Raw genomic sequence first — 7,608 nt, 5'->3', positions numbered from 1 at the left:
ATGGGCATAATTACGGCCTTAGTGGACAAGCGAGTCCTGGCCACCATGAGGCGACATTGTTCCTCGTGGCATACTCGGATCCATTTTGGCGAGTCATTTACGGCCTGCCTCCAACAATCAATATGTGGAAACTGGCCGTAAAGTTCAGGCCTACCTGATACAGCCACGTGTACACGCTGTACCAGATTAGGATCCAAACTGCCACGTGGTGGCCATGCGGCAACCAAAGTAGGCCATTCCCTACTACACAACGACTGTTCCCCCTACATAGGGTCACTTGGCAGATATGGATTGACACCTGTCCTCAGGGACCCTGATACACACTGACACAGAGCAGAATAGGGACTGTTCCTCCTACATAGGGTCACTTGGCAGATATGGATTGACACCTGTCCTCAGGGACCCTGATACACACTGACACAGAGCAGAATAGAGACTGTTCCTCCTACATAGGGTCACCCTTTTTAGCCCAAGGCAGCTCATCTCATCAGACCTTTTTTAGTCGAATGTATCGCCCACTGTCAGTCCCTTCGGGAGCCATCCCTCATTCATCTTAATAAAGGTGAGGTAATCTAGACTTTTTTGACCTCTTCTCAGTGACAATACCTTCTGCTGCACTGAAGGTCCTTTCGCAAATTGGGATAGCTCAGGCCACAGTTCAAGCCTGCACACCCAGTAGTCAAGGGGTTCATCGCTCCTCAGAGTGTCGATATCTTCAGTTAAGGCGAGGTAGTCTGCTACCTGTCGGTCGAGTCGTTCTCTGAGGGTGGATCCCAAAGGGCTGTGGCGATGCGTAGGACTTAAAAAGCTCCGCATGTCCTCCATCAACAACACATCTTTAAGCGTCCTGTCCTTGCCGGCGTGGTCGTGGGAGGAGGAGGATTACTTTCACCTCTTCCCCTGTTAGATTCCCGTTGTGCTGTGACATCACCCTTATACGCTGTGTAAAGCATACTTTTTAATTTATTTTGCAAATGCTGCATACTTTCCGACTTGTTGTAATTTGGTAACATTTCAGCCACTTTCTGCTTATACCGGGGGTCTAGTAGCGTGGACACCCAGTACAGGTCCTTCTCCTTCAGCCTTTTTATACGAGGGTCCCTCAACAGGCACTACAGCATGAAAGACCCCATTTGCACAAGGTTGGATGCCGAGCTACTCATTTCCCGTTCCTCCTCCTCAGTGATCTCAATGAAGGTATGTTCTTCCCCCCAGCCACGTACAACACCACGGGTACCAGATAGGTGACAACGAGCACCCTGGGATGCCTGTTGTGTTTGGTCTTGCTCCTCCTCCTCCTCCTCAAAGCCACATTCCTCCTCTGACTCCTCTTCCTCACAATCCTCTTCCAGCAAACAATGCTGATAAGGCTGTTTCTGGTGGTGATGGTGACCACAACTCTTCCTCTTCACGCTCATCTATGGCCTGATCCAGCTATCTTCGCAGGGCACGCTCCAGGAAGAAAACAAATGGTATGATGTCGCTGACTAGGTTTGTCACCTCCTCAAAAGGCCGCATGAGCCTACAGGCATTGCGCATGAGCGTCCAGTAATGTGGCAAAAAAAAATTCCCAGCTCCCCAGAGGCTGTCCTAGCACCCCGGTCATACAAATATTCATTAACGGCTTTTTCTTGTTGGAGCAGGCGGTCGAATATTAGGAGTGTTGAATTCCAACGTGTTGGGCTGTCGCAAATCAAGCGCCTCACTGGCATGTTGTTTCGCCGCTGGATATCTGCAAAGTGCGCCATGGCCGTGTAGGAACGCCTGAAATGGCCACACACCTTCCTGGCCTGCTTCAGGACGTCCTGTAAGCCTGTGTATATATGCACAAAGCGTTGTACGATCAGATTACACACATGTGCCATGCACGGCACATGTGTCAACTTGCCCAACTTCAATGCCGCCAACAAATTTGTTCCATTGTCACAAACCACTTTGCCGATATCCAGTTGCTGCGGAGTCAGCCACTTTTTCACCTGTGTGTTCAGGGCGGACAGGAGTGCTTGTCCGGTGTGACTCTCTGCTTTCAAGCAAGTCAAACCCAAGACGGCGTGACACTGCCGTATCCGGGATGTGAAATAGTACCTGGGGAGCTGGGGGGGTGCCGTTGATGTGGAGCAAGACGCAGCAGCAGAAGAGGACTCAGCCGAGGAGGTTATGGAAGAGGATGGAGTAGGAGGAGTAGAGGAGGTGGCAGCAGGCCTGCCTGCAAGTCGTGGCGATGTCACCAACTCCTCTGCAGAGCCACGCATTCCAGGCTTGGCAGCCGTCAGCAGGTTTACCAAATGCGCAGTGTAGGTGATATACCTGCCCTGACCATGCTTTGCAGACCAGGTATCAGTGGTCAGATGGACCCTTGCCCCAACACTGTGTGCCAGACATGCCATTACTTCCTTTTGCACAATCGAGTACAGATTGGGGATTGCCTTTTGTGAAAATAAATTTCGTCCGGGTACCTTCCACTGCGGTGTCCCAATAGCCACAAATGTTTTGAACGCCTCAGACTCCACCAGCTTGTATGGTAAAAGCTGTCGGGCTAATAGTTTAGACAAGCCAGCTGTCAGACACTGGGCAAGGGGGTGACTTTCTGACATTGGCTTCTTACACTCAAACATGTCCTTGACAGACACCTGACTGTGGGCAGATGAGCGGGAACTGCTCAAGGCGAGAGACGGAGTGGCGGATGGTTGAGAAGGGGCAAGGAGGACAGCAGTGGTTGACGTGGCTGAAGATGCTGGACCAGGAGGAGGATGGCCGCTTTGAGTTTGTGTGCTGCTTGTACTCATGTGTTGATCCCATAGGCGTTTGTGATGTGCGATCATGTGCCTACGCAAAGCAGTTGTACCTAGGTGAGTGTTGGACTTCCCACGACTCAGTTTCTTTTGGCACAGGTTGCAAATGGCATCGCTGTTGTCAGAGGCAGACACACAAAAAAAGTGCCACACTGCTGAGCTCTGCAATGACGGCATTCTGGTGGTGGACACAGCATGCGTTGATTGGCGTGCTGTCGGGCTGACCCCGGGTGCCGATGCATGCTGTCTGACTGTGCCACTAGCTCCTTGCGACGACCTCCCCCTGCTTCCAACTCGTCTCCTCCTCCTCTGTCTCCCCATCTGAACTTTCGCCCTGTTCTTCTTCTTGCCGAGCGGGCACCCACGTGACATCCATGGACGCATCGTCATCATCAACCGCTTCACTTGTATCTGACAACTCAGCAAAGGAAGCAGCAGCGGGTACAACATTATCATCATCACACCGTACGTCCATGTGTGTAATGCTGCCTGACTGAGACATATCCCTGTTATCTACATCCTCTGGCAATAATGGCATCACTCATTTCTTCAAACGGATGTGTAAATAACTCCTCTGACAGATAAAGTGAAGTGGCTGTGATGCTAGTGGTGGCGGCATGCGGGTGAGTGGTATCTTGAGAGGTGCCCGAAGCTAAGCTGGAGGAGGATGGTGCGTCAAGGTTCCGAGTGGAAGCTGTAGAAGATTGGGTGTCCTGTGTTAGCCAGTCAACTATGTCCTCAGAACTTTTCAAGTTCAGGGTACGTGGCCTCTGAAAATAGGGCATTATTCCAGGGCAAAAGGGAATCACAGCACCACGACCACAACGGCCCCTGCGGGGTGGCCTGCCTCTGAATGTCATTTTTTTTTGGATTAGTGGTACTATGCGTGCAAGCTACTGTGAGACCAGATATGAGTGGCAATGTGCACTTGCAGAGGTTGGCAGAGTACACGCTGTAGGCCTGACACACCCGCTTGAAGACAACTAACTGCTATTTAATCTATAACAGTGAAAAAAGTTTTTTGGTTTTAAATGCACGCTATTGTGACACCAGATATGAGTGGCAATGTGCACTTGCAGAGGTTGGCAGAGTACACGCTGTAGCCTGTAGGCCTGACACACCCGCTTGAAGACAACTAACTGCTATTCAATCTATAACAGTGAAAAAAGTTTTTGGGTTTTAAATGCACGCTATTGTGACACCAGATATGAGTGGCAATGTGCACTTGCAGAGGTTGGCAGAGTACACGCTGTAGGCCTGACACACCCGCTTGAAGACAACTAACTGCTATTCAATCTATTACAGTGAAAATATTTTTTTTGGTTTTTAAATGCAAGCTATTGTGAAACCAGATATGAGTGGTGGCACTGGGCAAGTGGGTATAGTATCCACTGTGAGCCTGACACAGAAGCTGGCAGGCAGGCAGGCAACTGCAATTAGATTACACAAGAAAAAAAAGCAGACTGATGTTCTAGCCCTAAAAAGGGCTTTTTGGGGTGCTGTCCTTACAGCAGAGATCAGATGAGTCCTTCAGGACTGTAGTGGACACTGAATACACTAGCCAAGCTATACATTTCCCTATCAAATGAGCAGCAGCTACACTTTCCCTCTTCTATCTAAGAATGCAGCTTCAGAATGAATCTAAAATGGATGCTGTACAGGAGGTGGGGGGGTCTGGAAGGGAGGGTCTGCTGCTGATTGGCTGGAATGTGTCTGCTAACTGTGAGGCACAGGGTCAAAGTTTAGTCAATGATGACGAATAGGGGGCGGATCGAACCGCGCATGTGTTCGCCCGCCGTGGCGAACGCGAACATGCTATGTTCGCCAGGAACTATTCGCCAGCGAACAGTTCGGTACATCACTAGTTCATCACTTTTATTCATGTACTATGTAAAATGAGAAAGTTATTAAAATGCATAAAAAGTATGATTTTTCAGCTTGGAGATAATTGAGTAGATACAGTAAGAAATTCAAATATCTCCCAAGCAGAGGGGAGGGAATTTGTGGGATGTAACCGATATATGATTGGGTAATGTATAATTGTATGTGGGCGTCTCCCTTGCAGGGAAGAATTGCATAAAATCAGAGTGTGTGTGTCATTAAACCAGAGATCTTCTTGACCCTCAATACATAGCCTTGTCTCGTTATTGGAGGGAACTGCTATATCACACTGGGGATTGCTATGCACTACATATTCCCTTGAGCTTTAATCACTTAGCTCTTTTGAGAGCTTGATCCTGTTACGCTCTCCTTGGAGGAGAGGTCCTCCCCACACGTTCCTGGATGCTGGAGGTTCATACAGGGTGGAAGGAAGACGGCGTGGCTCCAGTTAAGCTACGGCGGTGGTGGAGTCTGCGGTGGTTGTGGTGTCTGCTGCAGTGCTTGGAGTCCTCAGGAAGCGCTAGGAGCATCCGTCAACGGAAGGTGTCCGTTACACCAACAATCCCTGTTACCATGCATCTTAAAGTCAGTAATTCACTCAGCACAATTTACAGAACCAGATTTCCCCCTCAATTAACATATCCTCGTGCTAATTATGCCCCAATACCTTTTACAAACCGATATCACAACAATGCATGACGGATGCCCACACACATGCCTGCCTTTTTGTCATTTTACATTTCTCATACTGGATTCTTGTTTATCTTGCTAATATGTCAGTCAGCTGTTGATGGAAGAGCTGTGCTATCCTTCTGAAGACAAGTTCTAAGACTGGTGTCCACTTTGGAACCGTCTCTCCATTCAGCTGGGGTAATGTCAGGACATCAACAGTTAATTTACATCAGTGGGCCAAGGAAAATGAAGAGACTAATAAACCAAAAGCTGAAAGGGTCATTTTTTTTTTTTTTTTTACATTTTTTTCGTTATTTCAGTATATTCAGGACAGGTAATACAGATGGCATAAAATAATTGTAACAATACATGTATTTATATTTGTGTAATTTCAATGTCAGATCATGTGGTGTCCTTTATATAATAGTCACTATGTATTAAACCAACTATTGAGTTATTCTTCTGTCTAAGTAAACATTTAAGATAACTACTAAGATTCAGAACTCTTCTAAAATAAGAAGTGGATTGCTAAAAATATCCAGTGAGTACTGAACTGGCCCTTTAACCACTATAATGAGATTAGTCAAATACCTTTTTATTGTGACAGACCTGAAAATCCACCTCTAATTAAAGGTTTGAAGCCAATGTTTAACCCCCTAGTGACCAGACCGCTTTTCAATTTTCTTATCGTTTGGGACTAGAGCTGTTTTTACATTTCTGCGGTGTTTGTGTTCAGCTGTAATTTTCCCTCTACTCATTTACTGTACCCACACATATTATATACAGTTTTTCTCTTCATTAAATGGTGTTTCTAAAGATACCATTATTTTCATCATATCATAATTTACTATAAAAAACTTATAACATATGATGAAAAAACACACTTTTCCATACTCTGACCCCCAAAATCTACAACCGCCAAAAAACACCCTTGCTAAATTGTGTCCTGAGTTTTTAGAAATACCCAATGTTAACATGCTCTTAGTTTTTTTTTTTTTAAAGTTATAGGGCTATAAGTACAAGTGGCACTTGTGGCACTTTCCAAACATTTTTTTTTCAAAATTAACAAATTAATCAGTTATATTGTAACACTGATATCTGTCAGGAATCCCTGAATAACCCTAAACATGTATATCTTTTTTAAAAGAAGACAATCTAAGGTATTAAACTTGGGGAATTTTGACTCTTTTCATGCAACCATTTTACCACCAATCTATGCCAGATAAAAAAAGTTTAAAAAAAAAATATGGGTGTTTTTTTGACACACATAGCAATTTAGGAATACATGTACTGTGAACTTTAAGGGTTACTGCCAAGGAACACCCCAATATGTGTTCAGCAGCATCTCCTGAGTACAGTGATACCACCCATGTATAGGTGTGTCGGGTTCTCTGGGGGCTAAAAGACCTTATTTGGAGGGTGCGCATTCCAGTTTTCCAACTTGTAATTTTCACAGCTGGTCATTATGCACCCATGTCCTATTTGGGACATTTTTAAAGCCGGCCAATGTATTCTACCACCATCAAACCATATATTTTTGAAAAGTAGACAACTCAGGGTATTCAATATGGGGTATGTCCAGTCTTTTTTAATAGCCACTTAGTTACAAACACTGGCCAAAGTTAGCATTTATATTTGTTTGTGTGTTAAAAATGCAAAAAAAACTATTATGAATGCTAACTTTGGTCATTGTTTGTGACTAAGTGGCTACTAAAAAGACGGGTGGAAAATCAAATCCACTGAACTATACCTCCTGCAGTCAAACGTCACATAATAGGGTAAGTAAACCTTTATTAGAAGAATATAAAAATGTAGATACACCAAGATAGTGTGTATAAATCGTGATAAAGTAGAAGCCAACATCGATAAAAACTTGAGCGAGCTAGACCTACAAAGTACCTTGAGCGACCCTCAGACAGGCGTAGACCCGGGAGGAACCCGGAGCCGCAAGGTGCGTTCAAGGTGTCGATGATCAATGTGTCCTGCAATTCACACTAATTCTCGCAGCTAGCTGCGTTCTTCATCGGCTCGTGCGTCGATGAAGAACGCAGCTAGCTGCAAGAATTAGTGTGAATTGCAGGACACATTGATCATCGACACTTTGAACGCACCTTTTCCTAGTTTGTGGCAAAATTGGAAGCGCTTCAGACTAGGTTTTTTTGCCTTCTTTTGGATCAACAGCAACAACATATGTGAGGAAGGCTGAACTTGATGGACGCAAGTCTCTTTTCAGCTATGTAACTATGTAATATTTATATACTTG

The 7,608-nt window shown here is 45.6% G+C and overlaps 1 pseudogene; it reads right to left on the bottom strand.

The window, feature by feature from the left end:
* Positions 1–7,250: 7,250 nt before the first annotated feature.
* On the bottom strand, positions 7,251–7,402 carry LOC134579157 (5.8S ribosomal RNA; annotated as a pseudogene).
* Between the last annotated feature and the right edge of the window lie 206 nt (positions 7,403–7,608).

This window comes from Pelobates fuscus, chromosome 1, assembly GCF_036172605.1.
Source record: "Pelobates fuscus isolate aPelFus1 chromosome 1, aPelFus1.pri, whole genome shotgun sequence".
Classification (NCBI taxonomy): Eukaryota; Metazoa; Chordata; class Amphibia; order Anura; family Pelobatidae; genus Pelobates; species Pelobates fuscus.
Note: the sequence above shows the minus strand (reverse complement) of the source record. Positions and strands in the feature narration are given on the sequence as shown.